Raw genomic sequence first — 20,238 nt, forward strand, 5'->3', positions numbered from 1 at the left:
TACGGACCAACGGTATGTGAATTTGAATTTTTGAATTTTATGCATTTTTGATAAGTTTTTTGCTTGGTCCAAGTTGAGTCAACACAATAGCGCTAAAACTGTGTTTTGGCGCTATTGTCAACTAATTTAGCAAAATGTGCAAAATGGAAGGATTAGTAAAAACCTGGTTTGATAGCTAAACACACACAAGGAAACACAAGAGACAAGAGTTAGTCATTAGTGTTAGCAAATCAAAGATTGAATACTATCCTAAGCAAACATATCAAGAAAGACACTACTAAACAAATAGAAAGCTTAACGAATCTAAAAAAAAGTAAATAAACATTTTCATATGCTCTCTACCATGCTGGTAGCTTCTCCTTCCTTGTTCCTCTCCTCTCCAAGTTCCAAATTAGTGTAGCTCTCAGTAGCTTTTTGCACTATGGATGCCTTATGGAGGTTCGAGATTGAAAAATGATTAATCTAATGCTATGCAAGTGTGAACAAAAGCTAAAATGAAAGATTATCTAATTAGCTAGTGTTGATTTTAAACTAAAAGAGTGAATATGATTGATTATCTAATGCTCTCTAAAAATGGCTATAATGTAAATGCATACAAGTTTTCAGGATCTGGATTATGAAGAAATGAGCTCTATTTATAGAAAAAATGGAGCAATGGATGGTTGAGATTGAGTAATCTCAACAAGGGCCAGGATTGAATGATATTCAATCCATGAGAGGGCTTTCAACCCAATCCCAGGTTGACAAGTGTCAATATGAGATAGGTTGAGAGGAGAGGGAAGAAGCATTAAATACTTGACATGACCTGAGAGTTAACTTGGGAGTTAAAGTTAAGGTTGGGTTGAGTGAATAAATTCATTATCCAAAGAATAATGCTTTTATCCAATGGATAAACTCTTGTGCAAGAGTTAGTGAGGATAACCATGGTCAAAGCAATAAATGCTTGAGGAGACACATGGGTCACATGAGGGTTGAGTTAAGGGTCAAAGTCCCTAACCATGGGTGCAAGTGGATTTAACCATAAATAGTTATGTAAGAGTCATTAAGGGTCATGTAAGAGCCATTAGTGGTTTGGAAGACTTTAGAGGTTAAATTGTTGAACACACAAAGCATTAGGAATGTGACAATAATTAGGGGATGGATTAGGTTAATTAGGAAAGGGTTAGAAGAATGTAGAAGGGGGTTAGGATTTGCAAGTGGGTTTGGTGGGTGAGAGAAAATAATTTTTTTATTAAAATAAAATTTATTTATTTCAATGAATAAGTGCAAGTTGCATTTTTAGGAGAATGCAAGTGGGGGGGGATTTGATGATTTAAATAAATATTTTATTTTATTTATTTAAAAGAAGAAAGGGGATTAAATAAAATAAATAGGATTTATTCATTTAATTGATTGTGATTTTGGTTTAATGAATTAATTAAAATAAATTGAATAATTTATTTAATTAATAAGAGAATGTTTGAAGATGAATTAATTAAATATTAATTTAATTAATTGATGGCTAGTGGATTTTTAATCAAATAAATAGAAAATATTCATTTAATTAAAATGGATAGATTTATGTGACTACATTTGCCCCTCTTTGAGATGGTACGGTTTATCGCGTTGTTTCAAAGAAAGAAAAATAGGTGTGAAGAAATATGCCCCATAAAATGTTAATTTAATGGGTGGTATGCCCCCTCGAGAGATGGGCTGAATTGTTTTGAAAAATCGGTCGATCTCTCGAAAAAGAATGAAAATTGGCGGGGTGGTAGAAGAGAAGAATTTAGCAATACTGGTGAAAAATAAAAGAAATCGAAGATAAAATGGAGAAATGGGAGGCTTCGGAAGTTCACGGGGACCACGACGGTGAATGGGGTAAAATTAGGGTTACGACGAAGGGTATATATTAGGGGAAAGGGGTAAAAATAGGCTCATTTGCATTCACGTCTATAGTGAAATTTGAGCTCTGATAGTGACCTTTTGGAAGAGCAAGCAACAGTCAGGATGCCGGTTCCCATAGCAGATCACTGATTAGAGCAAGTCCGTTGATTCCAGCAGCCAGACGACTATGGACCAGCGGTATGTGAATTTGAATTTTTGAATTCATTTGCATTCACGTCTATAGTGAAATTTGAGCTCTGATAGTGACCATTTGGAAGAGCAAGCGTCATGATGCTAGTTCCCATAACAGATCACTGATTAGAGCGAGTCCGTCGATTCCAGCGGCCAGACGACTATGGACCAACGGTATGTGAATTTGAATTTTTGAATTTCATGCATTTTTAATAGGTTTTTGGCTTGGTCCAAGTTGAGTCAACATAATAGCGCTAAAACTATGTTTTGGCGCTATTGTCAACTAATTTAGTGCTTTTGTGCCGTTATGGCGTTGTTGTATAGTCATTTTAGCGCCGTTGTGAAGGGTAGCGCTATTGTATAGTTGTTTTAGCGCTATTGTGTAGTTGATTGAGCGCTTTTGATGCGAGGTGGCACTATTGTATAGTCGATGTAGCACTATTGCTGGTTTAGCGCTATTGGATAGTTGATTTAGCGCTTTTGTGAGCATATTAGTGTTGTTGTGTGCAGAATAACGCTTTTGGTAGGAAGGTTGATGCCCCAGTGTGTTTGAAAAAGAATCTCTTGATGCCAATGATGGATGGATGGAGATGTGAGTTGAGAGTTGTTTTAAACCATAGCAACCCTGATGAGACTTAGGTCATTAGGATAAATGTCTGTTGTAGTCTAGGTGTGCCATGATTGCTTACCTGTTGAGACTCGAAGATACTTGATCAAAGTATCTATTGATAGTCTAGATTTAAACTTAAGAAAGTTTGAAACAAAACAACTGATGATGATGGTTGATGCACATGTGTAGGAGGATCTTCGCGTCTTACAAATGCGTGAGAGGCATCCTGCCACACAGGTGTTGTGCGATCGATTGACAAAGGCCAAGGTGGATTGCATTGCAGCGACATGCTTGTATGATGTTATGTATATGCCTATAATTCAGACGAATCGCGGGTTGATCACAACATTGGCAGAGCGATGGCATAGTGAGATATGCACATTTCACTTGGTGCAGGGGGAGATGACAATTACACTGGAGGATGTATGGCGCATCCTAGACATTCCCATTCGTGGAGAGCTGGTGACGTATGACCGAGCTTGGGGGACAACAACAGTGCATAGATTCTTTGATGAGGATGTCTTCTTTGATGATGGGTCGATAGCCAGGGAGGATATAACAATCTTGTATGAGCCATTACCATCAGTGCTATCAGGGATTGGTGGAGGACTGCTATGTCCAAATCGATGATCGCATGGACTTGTCGTTAGTTGGGGTTAGGTGATCGAGCAGATGATGATAGAGGGGAACCAGTTTGCATGGGAACCGTGCGTGCTATCACACTTATATCAGGATCTACATGAGGTAGCATACCGAGGGGTGGGCTCATTGGGAGTGGGGATCACTTTGCTGAATATTTGGGCATGGGAGCACTTACCTGTTATCCGACCAATTAGTCTAAGATTCTGAGCAATGGACCAGCCATATGTATACATGTATGGAGGTATGATAAGTCAGCCCCACATGGGGAAGTTAGAGTGGTGGCAGCGAGCACTGGACGATTTGGATACAGTGATTTGGAGGTTGTACATTGAGTGTGAGTCGTGGGGGGATGATGTAGAGGCCTTGTTGTATGTGTTTATGACACGATACCTCATTGGTAAGACAACCTACAATGTGGAGAGATACCTTCCGGGTAGAGTTCTGAGATAGTTTGGGCGGAGGCAGGGACTGTCGAGTCATTCTGGAGAGTATGCTAGGGTAGTCCGAGAGAGGTTCCTATGGGGGCTAGTGTTACCCTATGATCAAGCTTTGGCAGAGTTCCGCACACTACAGGCGAGACCATGGAAGATGAGGCCGGGGGTGGTAGATGTTGGGGTGTCAAATGAGTACACTCAGTACATTGTGGCACATCCGATTCCTTGGATATCAGATCCAGCGGAGCCGATTCCATCCTTTGAGGAGGAGAGGAGACAGGGACGGAGGAGGAGAAGAGGTCATGTAGGTGTACGAGGGAGAGGAGATGGTGGTGGTGGGGATGGAGGAGATGGTGATGGAGGAGGAGGAGGAGGAGGGGCTAGGGGTTTTGGAGGAGGTGGTGGATTCGGAGGTGGAGGTGGGGGTAGTGGATGTTTACAGTGGAGAGGGAGAGGTGGGCAGCCTTTGCAGTTATCTCAGGGACCTTTGATGCAGGGAGGTATGAGATTAGGTGGCAGGGATGCATGTGAGCGATAGGTACCTATGGAGACAGGGGAGGGAGCAAATGGAGAGGCACCTATGGATACAGGGGAGGAAGCGACAGGGGGTGGAGATCTGCGGGATCATATGATATTATTTTTGCAGACTCGACTAGAGGATATGGAGGCAAAGGTGGCTGCTAGAGATGTGCAGTTGTTTGCACGAGAGTCGGAGCTGACTGTAGTGCTGCAGGAGAGAGATCAGGCCATGGAGAGATTTGCGGAGTTGCAAGAGAGAGTACGGGTGGGAGCAGGAGCAGGAGCACAGGGTCCTCCTAGGGATGCGATGAGGGAGATACAGCGAGCACAGGCTGAGATAGATTATTGGTGGGGGTTATATGAGTAGGTGGTGTCAGCTAGTCAATGAGCACTGACCTATTCCCAGATGCGGCGGGTGAGATTAGAGCGGTCTCAGAGGATGCAGAGTAGTGGTGGTGTGATGGGTCCTCCACATAGAGATAGATCAGGTGGTGCGGGGGATAGTGGGGGAGCAAGTGGTTATGGTGGTGTGGATGGTGATGGTGGTGCAACATCCGGTCATAGTGGCATTTGAGAGGGCATTCTTGTATGCTTTTATATTGTCATTTTGGACTGTGTCTTGGATGGCTCTTGGTAGCCGATATTTTGGACTTCATTGTACTCTGATACATGTATGTTTTTGTCGATATGATATGATATGATATATGAGGAGATCCCATATTTTGTGATGATATGTATGGATTTATGCAGGATGATGATCTATAATTTATGCTTAGATGGATACTTGTACTTGCTATATGGATGTGTTGATGAGATGATTTATTTATATGATGTCTAGATTTATGATTTATTCCGACATGATGTCTACATGCATGTTTTATGAATGGGATGCTAACATGTGGATGCAGGTTTATATATATGCCTGATGTGATGGTGAAATGCTTTATGTATGTAATGCCATGATGATGATGTATGCATAATGAAATGATGCTAATGATGATATAGACAGTACTTGTATTTTATGTTGATGCGATGATGAGATAATGATATGCAATGAGGTTATGATGTAATGTGTTGAATGAATGATTTATTTATGTAAATGCATCTAGATGGGTTTTTAGATGAATGTAGATGTAAAAATGTATAAACCAAATGTTTGAAACAAATGATTTTGTGTGTTATGAGCCAAATGTTAATAACATATAGCTAAGTGAAAATGATAATGCAACTCATGGTTAATGAATAACTGCACCTTAATGCAATTAAAAAGGAGAATGAATGCATTTTAATGAATCCTAAATGAAATGAATGAGTATAAGAATATACAAGATGTATAGATGAATGCACTTTAACTAATGGATAGATATATAAATGCATGCAACTATGGGAATCTAAACAAATGTATGGTAAACAAGTTTTAAATGATGGCAAATGAGGAGGATAAATGATACTAAATGAATCATAGTAATGGCTAATAATGGTAGTAAATGTAATGATGACAAATTTATTATAGAAATGAATCTAAATGTCATGAGTTGTGCAATGATGAAATGATATGATGATATTAATGCAAATAAATGATAATGAATGATATGTATTTAAATGCAACTAAATGATATGAAATGCATGCTAAAGAAGAATTTTTAATATTTTAATAAACCTAGATGTAAGTAAATGAACTAGGTTTATGCAAATGCAACTAAATGTAATGATGATGTGATTATGATAATGAATGCAAGGTTGTTTAAACTTTTGCATGATGCACTGATGATGTATCAGAGAACTCTGTCGTGATTGTATCTAAGACCAACTCATTTTCACATGACTTATCATATCAATCTTGTTCACACTTGCATACAAAACCATGCAAATGAATAATGAATGATTAAATGGATGGGTGACATGCAACAAAATGCAATATAAATAGATAAGATGGAATGACGATCCATAGTACTTTTATTTTCATCATTGAGCATGGTAATATCAATCTTGGACGAGGCAGTAGGAACCAAGTTTGGAGCATTGTACCTACAAACAAGCAACATAAATAAATAAAGAATATGGATCCTCCATAATGATTCATGCTCTATGGTCGAGGTATACGCTATAGTCAGCAAGCCGTAGTGATCCATGACTATATTTTGCATAAGATCACGTAACTTAGTGAACTTCCCACGTACACACCATTAGTACATGCCCCAGAACTTCATTGGAATAATTTGCAGAAGACATACAAACAATGCTTAGGAACCATCCCGACCACTCTAATCACTTGTGGATATCTCGGAGTAGCGTAGGAACCTGATATAAATGAATAAATAACTAACAAACCAACCAAGTACTTGATAGCTTAAACATAATTTTCTTTTTAAAGAAAATGTCATCTTGTCTTTGTTTTGATAAGGAAGGATGCATCCTTGTGAAGACAGTTTTGCATTTTGATGTTGATTGTTTGGTTGATGTGAGAAGTGGTCATCATTTGAGTATTTCAGAATGTGTGTTTGATATCTGCTTGGATGTGTATGTACAAAAGCATTGCCATGTTTTTGATTGATTTTTTATGTTTTCAAAATGTTTTTGGATTTTGTGAGATAGTTTTCCAATGTTTTTGGTATTTTGTGAGACAATTTTGATTGTTTTTGGTATTTTGTGAGACGGTTTTGAATGAAGAACTTAATGAATCACAAGTAATGCAGAATCCACTCCCATCAATAGGTTAAGGGCATTGCCCCGAGTTTAGACATGACTATGAAAAAGTGGGATGCAAGACGCATGAAGTACTATCCTTAATTGGAGATCAATAACAAGCCATGGTTTGGACGGATGGATGTGTGCATGTAATGAATGTGATCGCAAAAAGTCTGAAAGACAATGGAGCCATAGACTTTACGAGTGGCACTTGTTTGCCAAGTTTTCACCATCGCACTTACCCAAGGTGCCATCGGAGTGGTTGTTCACCATTTGGATGCATGATTTTTCTTTACTATCTTCTTCAGGACATTTATCTTAATGTTTTTGGTGTTTTTCTAGTATGTAGGGGAGCCTGATGCTCTATGCAGCTTATGTATAAAACCGTTTGAGGTGCATGTTGTTGATCGGATTTGCTAGCGGTTCTCCTTTTGAAGTAACCAACTGATATGCCCCGGACCCAAATACAACAGTGATAACATATGGACCCAGCCAGTTTGATTCAAACTTTCCCTGATGTTCTTTGTTTGGTTGGTTACAATGATTCTCTCGAAGAACAAGATCACCTACCTCAAATATACAAGGTCTAACTCGATGATTATATCTCCTGCTCATGCGCTGCTGATAGGCTTTGAGGTGGTTGTATGCAGCTTGTCGCTTCTCATCAAGTAGCTCTAAGTCCTGAAGACGTGATACTCTGTATGCTTTGTCATCTATGAGATTATGCAAGGAAACCCGTAGAGATGGTAGCTCGACCTAAATAGGAAGGATAGCTTTTGCATCATAGATCAGTGAGTATGGAGTTGCGCCTATAGGGGTTCGAATGCTAGTTCAATACGCCCATAGTGTTGGATTCAATTGAACATGCCAATCACGACCGACATCATTGACTGTCTTCTTGAGGATTCTCAATATGTTCTTGTTCGATGCTTCGGCCTGACCATTGCCTTGTGGGTAATAGGGAGTGGAAAAGCGGTGTTGGATATGAAACTTCTCACAGAGCTCATGGGCATCTTGATTTTTGAAAGGAAGACTGTTATTTGTGATGATGGACATGGGTACACCATACCGGCAGATGATGTAATTAAGGATAAATGAGGCGATCTGCTTGCCGGTGACTTGGGTGAGTGGAACAACTTTGATCCATTTTGTGAAGTATTCAGTAGCGGTAATTATGAATTTATGGTTGTTGGATGAAGATGGATGAATCTTACCCATAAGGTCAAGTCCCCATTGACAAAAAGCCCATGGTGTTGTGATTGGTTGCAATTCTTGTGTTGGTGCATGTATCAAGTCTCCATGAACTTGGCATTTCTTGCATTTTCTGACAAAATAGTAGGAGTCTTTTTCCATGGATGGCCAATAGTATCCAATGTGCATGAGTTTCTTGGCTAGTGACGGACCGCTTACATGAGTTCCACAAATTCCTTCATGTACATCTTCCAAGGCCTTTGTTGTCTCATCCTATTCCAGACATCGAAGGAGAGTACCATCAAGACTGCGTTGGTATAGGGTTTTAGCAATAATGGTATATCGAGCGGTTTGGCGAATGAAGGTTTCACGTTGGTTATTCGATTGGTTAGGAGGAAGTGTGTGATCATGGAGATAGGTGTAGAACTCACCATACCATGGGGATTCAGAACTGACAAGGTGACATATCATCTCAAATTCGGGGATATCATAAGCAGGAATCCAAAGTTGTTTGACCAAGAACTTGTAGCATGTTGAATTCTGTGGAAGATCTAGGAGATGCAATGGTAGCCATAGCTTCAGCAGCTCGATTCTGATCTCTGGGTATCTGCTCAAAGGTGATATTAGTGAATGATGCCTTTAAATTTTCCACCATTTGTTTGTATGGCATGAGTTTGTCATCCTTGGTCTGATATTCATCTGTTACTTGTCGGATGACCAATTGGGAGTTGCCATATATCTGTAGCTCTTTCAATTTCCATTGTATGGCTAGTCTGAGTCCTGTAATCAAGGCCTCATACTCTGCTATGTTGTTTGTACATGGAAATGTGACCCTGTAAGACTTAGAGATGTTGTCACCTTGAGGTGTGATAAACAGGATACCTGCCCCCGAGCCATGCCTAGTGTATGAACCATCAAATTATAATTTCCAAGGTTGTGCTATTGTGATCATGAATATCTCTTCGTCTGGAAAATTGGAAATGAGAGGATGATCGCCTATGAGGAGAGCATCGGGCAACTGATCTACAATAACTTGACCCTTGATAGCCTTATGATCCACATACTTGATGTCAAATTCACCTAGAATCATCACCCATTTGGCCAAGCGGCCTGTCAATGCTGCTTTGCTGAGTAAGTACTTTAGTGGATCGATCTTGGCAATGAGTTGTACTTTGTGTTAACAGATAGTGCCTCAGTTTAGTACCTGACAAGATTACTGCTAGGCAAGCTCACTCAATAGGTGTGTAATTGAGTTCATAGCCAACCAGTGCGCGAGAGATATAGTAGATAGCACACTCTTTCCCTTCTACATTATGTTGTGCCAGTAGTACACCCAATGCTGTACTTGTTGCTGAAATATAGAACAATAGAGGTCTGCTCGGATCTGGTGGGATCAACAATGGTGTATTCATGAGATAGTCTTTAAGCATCTGGAATGCTTGCTAGCATCTGGTATCCCATTGAAAGCGGATGTTCTTGTGTAATAAGTGTGTAAATGGGTGACACTTATCCGCTAGTTGTGCAATGAATCTGTAGATGGATTGTAGCCATCCTTGTAATGTCCTTAGCTGACTGATGTTTCATGGAGGTGGCATGTCCATGATTGCTTTGACTTTGGTTGGGTCGACCTCAATGCCTTTGCTTGAGACAATGTATCCTAGAAGCTTCCTAGAGGTTACTCCAAAGACACATTTCTTTGGGTTGAGTCGAACATGATATTGTTCCAGTCTATCAAAGATTTTATCTAATATTTCCAGATGACCTTCTCTTGTTAGTGATTTTGCCAATAAGTCATCAACATAATCTTCCATTATGGTATGCATAATGTAATGGAAGTTGGTGGTCATTTCTCTTTGATAGGTCACTCCTGCATTCTTTAGACCAAAAGGCATTACATTCCAGCAGTATGTTCCCCATGGACATGTGAAGGCCATCTTATGTTGATCCTCTGGTGCGATCATTATCTGGTTGTACCTTGAAAATCCATCCATGAGTGAAAGCATGGCATGTCTTGCTGTTAGGTCCACTATTACATCAATGTTTGGTAGGGGGAAATCATCTTTAGGACATGCCTTGTTCAGATCTTTGAAGTCAATATAGATACGGATGCCCCCATTTGGTTTGCCAACAGGTACAATATTGGATATCCAATCTGCATAATCAATTGGTCTAATAAAACCAACATCCAGGAGTTTCTTAAGTTCTCCTTTTACTAGTACCACGATCTGGGGCTGCATCTTGCGAAGTTTCTACTTGACAGGCTTGGCTCCTTCTGCTACGACGAGATGATGCATGACTAAATCAGGATCAAGACCAGGCATGTCTGTATATGACCATGTGAAGTTGATCTAATGCTTTTTGAATAATTCTACAAATTTGGGTTGTTCCTTTGGAGTTAAAAGAGATGCCAGATGTATGAGGTGAGGAGTCTTAGAAGTCCCCACGTTGTATTCTTTGGTTTCCTTGATGAGAATCATTGATCATTCCCGCTATGTACTAGAGGGGAGAATGTCAAACCTTTCATCCTCTAATGCCTCAAAGAGGTTTTCACCATTGGATACACTCTTTCTTTTTACTTTTTTGGGATCAAACAGTGCCACAGTGTGGTTTTCACTGGAAGATCCATGTTTTATTGTTATATTTTTGCTGCTAAAAGGTTTGGCATCCGCCTCGAAGTATGCTGCGCTATTAAGTTCAATGGAAAATCTAGCTTTGTGATCCCTGCTTGGTATGTTATCCTATAGTTCCAAAAAGTCAATGATTGCCTCATCGTTTTGGAAGTGGTCAAGGCATGGGGGGTTAGGTTGGTTCCATTCGATGAGTTCAGGATGGATAATGGGCATTACCTCATCGATTAGGTTAATTTTGTTAGATGTGTCAGTGAGGGTTAAGACGTTGTGGTGAAGGTCATTGATGGTACTCTCCCTATCAGAATTAGGCATAGGATGTGACGTAGGGTCTATGGAAGAAGTTTCCAGTTCAGGAATCCAAGAGGTCTTTATCTGTGCTTCTTCGTAAACAGGGATGTCTTTACGAGGTGAAGGTAGAGATGTGTCTTCCTCATCTGAAGTATTAAGCTGGACAGAATCAAATTCCCACTCATGTGAGTTAGTCTCTGAGTCTCTTTCTAGTATCCGATTACTATACCATACTGGGATGTCCTTTGAGTTAAACACTGCAAGTGTGATCGGTTGATGCACCATTGTAGATGAAATGATTGGTGCTGCAGGAAGAATTATAGGTATTAATGAATCCGCTACTGGGAGTATCGGCGTTGTTGAATCTGCTTCTTGTGATGGAATTATCAGTGTTGTGGATGCTGCTGGGGGTGCAAATACTGCTAATGGTGCGATTGATGCAGTTGCTGCTACTGATGGGGTTGCTGGTTTGATTGCTGGGATGATTGGTGTTGTGGATGTTATTGCTGGGATGTTTAGCCTCAGTGGGGCAGTTGGTGTGGTGCTTGGTTCTGCTGATATAATCAAAGGTGACCTTTTTAGAGTTTTAGGATGATATATAGGTTTGCTGGGTTTCCCTTTGAATCAGAGTTTAGGAAGAATCTCCTTTTGAAAGCCTAAGCCCGTGTTATCTTTGGACTTCAATTCTGCTGCAACAGCTCATGTCGTCCTTGCTTGCAAGGTCCCAAAGCACTCTGACCATCATAACCCATTCTTTGCATAATGAGAAGGCCTTTTCCATATTGATCTGTGGGAAGCTTAGCTTGTGGGAGGCTCATGGTGATAGGATCTTTATAGATCCATTGTGCTAAGTCCTCATCTCTGGTCTCTTCTTCTTGACTCTTTCCAAGGATGAAAGGCATCAAAGTGCATGCTGGCTTGACTAGTGGTGTTTGAAGTAACCTTTGAGGTTTACCATGAGTTCTAGGAGAAGTGGGTAGTTGCCCAACACAAAAGAGTTGGTTGAGATTGTACTCCCCAGGACCTTCCTCTGCCATTTTCATCTTTAGCTTCTCTTGCTTGGGTATAGTGGTGTTTGAACTGGAAAGAGAGGTTGGACTCAAGTATGAGGTGGATGAGGTGGCTTCTCTATTGTTAGGAATGGTAATCCCTGGTTGATGGTTGATATTGTTACAATATGCAAATGGATTTGCATCCTCCAGGATTGTAATTTCTACACCATTATAAGGGAACTTGATACATTGATGGTAGGTGGATGGAACGAATTGCATTGCATGTATCCAAGGTCTTCCTAACAACAAATTATATGGCAGATGAAGGTCCAAAACTTGGCATATGATGTGCTTCACCACTGGACCCACTCCGATTGGTAACACAACTGCTCCTTTGGATGAATGCTCTACATCATCATAAGCTTTTATGGTTATCTTTTTGTGGAGATCCACTGATTCAACTGCATACCCCAATGATGTGACCAATTGTAATGTATAGATATTTAGGCCTGCTCCATTGTCGATCAAGACTCGCTTGATGCTATGTTGGTTTATAAATCCTTCAATATGGAGTGAGGCATTATGAGGTTGCTAGAAGGATGTATTGTCATTTTTAGAGAAAGTAAGACATGGTGATGACCTCAGATGTCCAACCATAGCTTGGAATTGATCTATATTTAGATCTGTAGGGACTGATGCCTCTTGGAGAGCTTGATCCAAGATTGTTTTATGAGATGGGGATAGGCACAAAAGCTCTAAGATGAATATAAGTGTGGGTGTCTTATCTAATTGTTCCACAAGGTTATACTGCTTTGGGATGGAAGGTGTGCCTTGTGGAGCTACTTTAATGGTGATCTTGCTGCGACGCGTAACAACATTGCAGGTAGAGCTTAGATTTTTGATGGTAATGGTTGCAATTTGTTCATTGGCATCATATAGGTGATTCATAGTGTAATTATAAGCAGCTCGCGTATAATCAGTGGTATCCGTGTTTCGCCCTGAAGTGGAAGGACCCCTTTGATCTTGTGATGGAAGTTGAATTTTAAACATAAGATGATCATTGTCTGTAGTTTTTGGGTCATGGCCTTCAATTTCAATCTCGCCTCTGTCAATAAGATCCTGAATAAGATCTTTCAATCTGTGACAATTGCTTGTTTTATGCCCTTTCCCTTAATGGAATTCGCAATGTTCATTGTCCCTCCACCATGAAGGTTTAACCTGAGGTTCGTAGTTGGATGTTTTTGGTAAAGTCACAAGATTTTGAGAAACCAGCTGACGTAACACCATTTCAATAGGTTCCCCTAAGGGAGTGTATGTTTGTTTTGGTTTAAAATTTTGCTGACGTTGTCTGGGTTCCTCTTGAGATATATTGCGTCCTTGATTTGGAGGAGAAACTCTATTATTCTTGGGTAGGGGGTTCTGTCCTGCAAATCGGACCACAAGTTGTGCACTTTTGATAGTCCTTGCATCCACAACCCCGTCATTGATGACGTTTTTGTTTTTGTTCCAGAAGTTAGGCTTGTCACTATTGAAGCGTTGGTGAGGGCCATCCTTTGGCTCATTGTATATCTTGATAAGCCCTTTTTTTATGAGAGACCATTCACATTTTAAACCATTGGTGATCATGTCATTGAAAGAGTTTGTGTCTTTTATGTCTAGGTGAAATTCCATTTTGTCGTTTAAGTTGGAAATAAATATTTCCACCGGTTCTTGTTCAGGTAACTAAAGAGAACGTCTGCTAGACATTTGACACCATCGTTACAGAAAGACTGAAAAATAGCTCGCCTAGTTTTTGCCATTTTCAGTTTTTCTGCAACATGTCTATTTCATTTGGAGGAGGAGGAGGTGGGGGATTACCTTGACGAAGGTTGTATCTGATGTGATCTCGACCTCTTTCATCCTCATTATGACTTTGGCATTATGATGCTTGCCTTAGTTGTGCAACATCAAAGTCAGAGGGTAGTTTGGCTCCCTCTTGAGCAAGTCTTAAAAAGTGAGCATCAACATTGCTCCTAAGTATTTCGTCAAAAAGTCTATTAAAGAGAGGGTTGTGTTGTGCCCTTTCTATTGCCGCATGAGTAGGAGTACTTGGATTTTCATCATTTGGATTTCCTCCAAGAGCTTCTTGGAATTCATTGATGTTTTCCTCCTCTTCTTCCTTAATTTCTTGTTGTCTAGACCTTGATCTGGTTTGAGCCATTTTGTTTACAAGTTTTTGTTGAAGTTTGATGAAAATGATGATGAGTTGGTGATGAAATGAAAGATTGATGTTTGGTGAAGTGTTTTGCATATTGATCTCTAATTCTAAAGGTAGATGTTACAAAAAATTCTTCCTTGAATTGCTTGTTGTGTTTGATTGACAAAGTATGATGTGATAAGGTTTAGAGAGACCTGAGATGTGTTACAGACCCATCTACCTAGTAATGAGAGGATTCACTCATAGACCAGTTTTAACCTGCATAGAAATGCCTCTTAGGATGATTTTATCCTAGATGTAGAGACACTCTAAAAGGTGATGTGTTGTGTTTGATTCAAGCAATATCGAAATAGAACTTAGGAAAAAAACCTCTTGATGTTTTGAGAGTTGAAATGGATTGATGATGTGTGAATGTGGGAAATGGATGAAATGTACTTCAATAAAAACTATGTTACAAAAGGAACAAACTCTTCCTCTTCTTGCTCAGGGGTTAGTGGTTCTTCCCTAGCTGAGTTATATGTGATACAAAAGTCTGGAAAGAAGGCATGATTGATCTTGCCTCCCTTGTTTTTGAGATAACTCAAAGCTCGATATTGAGTAAAAGCTTTGTGGTTTAATAACTCTTGATCAAATTCATTTGATTTTCCTTGAAGGTATAGATGCATGTGACATAAGAAGGTTCTATGAGAGACAAATATTTGTCTATTAAGATAGAAGAATTTCCTCCTTTTGATGAAAGCCTTTGAGCTCAATGGTCTTCTCTTCAAGTTGACATGTTCATGAATATTCTTCTTTCTTAAGATGTGAAGAATGGTCATATAGTGTGATACTTTTGTTGTTTGTTTTTTGTTTTCGATCTTTTGTTGGTGTTTTGAAAGTGTTTATGTTGGATGAATACTTGTTTTTGGAATTGTTTTGATTTTTTCTTTGACAAGAAAACAAAGCAAGCACACAAACACAAGAATGTTGCCTCAAAAGGCACAAATAGGTGTGGGTCTAGATCAACCCAATCCTTTGAAATTTTTATGACCCTTTCCTTCAAATGTATTTTAGGTGTTTCCAAAGCCTGAAGTTGGCTCAATTTGCACTGGTCTTGACTCAAAACGAAAAACACTTCAAGCATTCTTTATCCCTAAGGTCAAATGGCCAGTTGCGATAATTTCAGCCCACATCTTGATATTTCTTCAACTTTGGTACTACATACCTTATGAATCCCATCGTGGTAGGTAAGGATGTGATATACTAAGTCTTGCATGAGCATAAAAAATAGATGACCCCTATGATGGGGGAGTCACCACTTTTATCAGGCTACAAGTAACCTTTCAAAAAGCTCTCTTCTCTTCTCCAAGTTCCAAATTAGTGTAGCTCTCAACAACTTTTTGCACTATGGATGCCTTATGGAGGTTTGAGATTGAAAAATGATTAATCTAATGCTATGAAAGTGTGAACAAAAGCTAAAATGAGAGATTATCTAATTAGCTAGTGTTGATTTTAAACCAAAAGAGTGAATATGATTGATTAACTAATGCTCTCTAAAAATGGCTATAATGTAAATGCATACAAGTTTTCAGGATCTAGATTATGAAGAAATGAGCTCTATTTATAGGAAAAATGGAGCAATGGATGGTTGAGATTGAGTAATTTCAACAAGGGTCAAGATTGAATGATATTCAATCCATGAGAGAGATTTCAACCCAATCCTAGGTTGACAAGTGTCAATATGAGATAGGTTGAGAGGAGAGGGAAGAAGCATTAAATGCTTGACATGACCTGAGAGTTAACTTGGGAGTTAAGATTAAGGTTGGGTTGAGTGAATAATTCATTATCCAAATAATAATGCTTTTATCCAATGGATAAACTCTTGTGCAAGAGTTAGTGAAGATAACCATAGTCAAAGCAATAAATGCTTGAGGAGACACATGGGTCACATGAAGGTTGAGTTAGGGGTCAAAGTCCCTAACCATGGGTGCAAGTGGATTTAACCATAAATGGTTATATAAGAGCCATTAATGGTCATGTAAGAGTCATTAGTGGTTTGGAAGACTTTAGAGGTTAAATTGTTGAACACACAAAGCATTTAAATCTTTTCAAAGACTTTGAAGTCTTTGAGAAGTGACTCCAAGTTGCTTAGGAATGTGACAATAGTTAGGGGATGGATTAGGCTAATTAGGAAGGGGTTAGGATTTGCAAGTGGGTTTGGTGGGTGAGGGAAAATAAGATTTTTATTAAAATAAAATTCATTTATTTCAACAAATAGGTGCAAGTTGCATTTTTAGGAGAATGCAAGTGGGAGGGGATTTGATGATTTAAATAAATGTTTTATTTAATTTATTTAAAAGAAGAAAGGGGATTAAATTAAATAAATAGAATATATTCATTTATTTGATTGTGATTTTGGTTTAATGAATTAATTAAATTAAATTGAATAATTTATTTAATTAATAGGAGAATGTTTGAAGATGAATTAATTAAATATTAATTTAATTAATTGATGGCTAGTGGATTTTTAATCAAATAAATAGCAAATATTCATTTAATTAAAATGGACATATTTATGTGACTACAATTATATTTTAGCCTTCTTTTCAATTATTGATGCAAAGATTATGATTTTGAGCCTTATTATTAATGACTTTATTGTGTGTTAGTTGTTTGTGTAATTTCAGATTGTCATTTTGGTGCATCACCTTAGATAGTAGGTTTCATTTTTATGCAATCCTTCTTACCCTTTTCTCTGCAAAGGCATTAGTATAAGAAGTTATAGGTGAAATATCATTAGGAAGTCGGCCTTCTCCGGAGGTTCTTTCCATAATAGGTGATCCACAATCCTGGAAAGATTCCATGTTTCTCTAAAATGCTAAGTTCTGCAACTTAGCAAGGGTGCAATTTTGAGAGACAACAGGTACAAGATGAGATCTTATGTATGATGTAGCATGAGGAGATAATGGAAGATTATTTAGAGAGGTTCTTATTCACTCTTCAACGAGCCCGACGAAATGGTTTGACTAATGATACTATTAAAATATTATTTCTTAGGAGATTTGGGATGTTTGCATGGAAATATTGAATCCTATGGGTGGGGCTGATATTTATAAAGCACGTTTTGACAATATTTGTGAAGTATGCAGGAATTATTCAAGTCTGCTCAATCAGTCCATGTATATACGGGAAGGAATAATTTGGCAGGAGGAGGAGCGTTACGTATTACTAAATGGGAATTTGGTAGGTTACTTGAAGACTTGAAAATTGATTTATTAAGTCATATGGGTAAATAGATAGATACGCTTTATACTTGAAAGAAATAGGAAGATGCTAAGAAAGCCTTAGCAGACTTTTGTCCCACTTGTAAAAAGAAGCATGGTAGTGAAGAATTCCCCTATAACTAAACCAAAATCTCATCCCTAGAGGATGCTAGTAGGCATTCCATCTTAAGGCCCCTTCCTGTAGACATGGCAGAAGTTGAATATAGTGAGGAACATGTTTACTTTATGGCACCCAAACGTCCTTGGCCACCTAGACCCATGCAACCTTGAATGTCTAATAACTATTCTCCAACAGAGCTAAAACCTTCCTCCTCTGCAAATCAATCAAGATCATATGATGTTTGTCAACAACCTATGCCTTATTATTAGGCCCCTTATTATCAGCCATGGCCTAATCAACATATACCACAGTCGTGGCAACAATCTTGGCAGTCGCAACCACAACACCCACAACAATTTCCACCTTATCCTCCACCTCCTTTGTTCAATCCATATCAACAACAACAACAAAAACTTCATCCTCCTCTATCAAACAATCAGTTGCCCCAGCCTACACAACCACCAAAAGCAACTCTAATGCTTGCACAACCCACACTGAATCCAAATAAAAAAGCAACGCAACTGGTATACAACAATGAAGTTGCATGATATCCAACCTATCCAATTAATTCATTAAAAATTGAAGGTGCACAACTGAGGTCCGAAAAGAGTTTGCAAGGAACAACCATTACAGAAGTTGAAGATTCCCCAGAGGATAGTATTGAAGAACTACTAAAGCCTCCATTCCTCAATAGATTAAACAAACAACCGTCGAAGACCATAATTCTTTTCACTACTATTGATTTCATGAATGAATTGAGAAATTTTAATATTAAATTTTTCCTCTTTTGCAAGCAATTGAGGATGTTCCAGTGTATAATAAAGTAGTCAAAGAATAATGTGTACAGAAGCAAAAGAAGAAGCAAGACCCTAAAACCATTCAAGTCATTGGTTAACTTATTGATTTTAATGTTGGGAAAGATCTTCATTCTCAAGTATGCGAATCCCGGTAGCCCAATGATTAAGGTACGAATAGGTAATGTTATTATCCCCAATACTCTTGAGGATTTAGGGGCAGCCATAAATGTTATGACCAATGAAACCAAGGAAAGACTAGCTCTACAAGGTTTAAGACCAACACCAATAGTTTTAGAAATGGCAGATCGTTCTTTGGTAAAACCAAAAGGTATGATAGAAGATATTATCATTTTTGTTGATTCTTGGGAATATCCTACCGATTTTATGATTTTACAGCCCAAAATTAAGCTGGGGGGATACCCCTTAATTTTGGGATGACTTTGGCTAGTAGTAGCTAATGGTTTTATTAGTTGCAGGTCTAGGACCATGGTGATCTCTAATGGGGAGAACACAAAGTAGTTAACGTTGTATCCACCAACTCAACCTTTTATGGAGACTAAGGATCTAGTATGGGTTGATAGTGATTTAGGCAAGTCATTACCAATCCCAACAATTGAACAAACACTTCATAGAAGGGAATGTTTTGAAGATGATATCCATGTTAGTTTTAAAAAAAATAGATATGCATCGAGTGAAATTTTGGAAATGATGGTTCATTCTTCAGGAATAAGTGATAATTGTCCCTTTGGTACTTTTCCAATGGTAGGTAGCTTACAATTTGTGCAACACTTTATTACGCTACATCAATTGCTACCTCATGATTGTGTGTACAAAACATTTTGTTCCTTTAGTGATACACCATCTACTTCACTGATTTTAGCTCTTAATTTACCTGCATAATCAGAAGCCAAGGAAATTTTGCTTGGTCACACACTTAATATTAATCCACATCTAAGCACTAAACAAATCCAAGATCTCATTGACATGCTTACAACTTATAAAGATGCATTTGTCTGGGAACGCCAAGATATGTGTGGCATTCACCTTCATACCTACACACACATCATTTACATTTGTGAGATTTTGCCAAGATCAAGAGGCAATGGAAAGCACAAATAAGAGAGAACAAAATAGATGATAGGATTAAATTGTATTCTATCAAGATGAAAATACTAATCATTTGGATCATCAATCATTGTTACATACAATGAATATGAGCTTGATTGTATAGGCAAGGCTATATGGATATGTGAGCACACAAACATGACATGTGGCTCAATAAGAAACAAGGGTAGGTAGGAAATAGGTGTGGTAGGTAGGAGAAACAATAAATTTTTCCACATGAGGTGGATCACCCACCGAACATGGAATTATCACTCCACAATAAGTGGATATGATACGGTAGTAACAAGATCAGTACCATAAAAGGTGGAAATTTTCCTACACACACTATCCCAATGTGGCACAAACACCCAAGTGCCTCATACCCAAACTACTATGAAATGCATTATCCTAAGTAAACTTAAATGAAGTGTAATTATATCCAAGATGAATAAATATTTACACTAACACCCCCCCTTAAGTGTAACTTAGGGGAATGCACTTAAGTCTACAATGCAACTAAGCAATGCAAGATCTAGTGGAGAAGAATGTAGAACAATATCCAAAGACTCACATGTCTCCTCAAAAGATAAAGAGACCTCCTCCAAGTGTTGTACAAAAGTATCCACAACCATGTCAACCTCGAAAGAATGATCATGTAGAGAATGCATAAGAGGGTCAGAGTGTTCCCTCACAACAATCAAAGAAGGATCATCTTCATCAAAGAGAAG

Source organism: Cryptomeria japonica, chromosome 10, assembly GCF_030272615.1.
Source record: "Cryptomeria japonica chromosome 10, Sugi_1.0, whole genome shotgun sequence".
In the NCBI taxonomy this organism is placed as follows: Eukaryota; Viridiplantae; Streptophyta; class Pinopsida; order Cupressales; family Cupressaceae; genus Cryptomeria; species Cryptomeria japonica.